Here is a 519-nt window from a genome sequence, read left to right on the forward strand (position 1 = left end):
AAAAACACCGGAAGTCTAAACACCGGAAGTCTAAACACCACCTAAAAACGTCTGAACTCTAAACACCTGAAGTCTATACACCACCGAAAAACACCTGAAGTCTAAACACCTGAAGTCTAAATACCACCTAAAAAACATCTGAAATTTAAACACCTGAACTCTAAACACCACCGAAAAACACACCTGAACTCTAAACACCACCGAAAACACCTGAAGTCTAAACACCTGAAGTCTAAACACCACCTAAAAACGTCTGAAGTCTAAACACCACCTAAAAACATCTGAAATTTAAACACCTGAAGTCTAAACACCTGAAGTCTAAACACCACCTAAAAACATCTGAACTCGAAACATCTGAACTCGAAACATCTGAACTCGAAACATCTGAACTCGAAACACCTGAACTCGAAACACCTGAACTCGAACACCTGAACTCTAAACACCACGAAAAACACCTGAACTCTAAACACCACCGAAAAACACCTGAATCTAAACACCACCGAAAACACCTGAAAGTCT

This window comes from Acanthochromis polyacanthus, chromosome 2 (genome assembly GCF_021347895.1).
Source record: "Acanthochromis polyacanthus isolate Apoly-LR-REF ecotype Palm Island chromosome 2, KAUST_Apoly_ChrSc, whole genome shotgun sequence".
NCBI classification, from domain to species: Eukaryota; Metazoa; Chordata; class Actinopteri; family Pomacentridae; genus Acanthochromis; species Acanthochromis polyacanthus.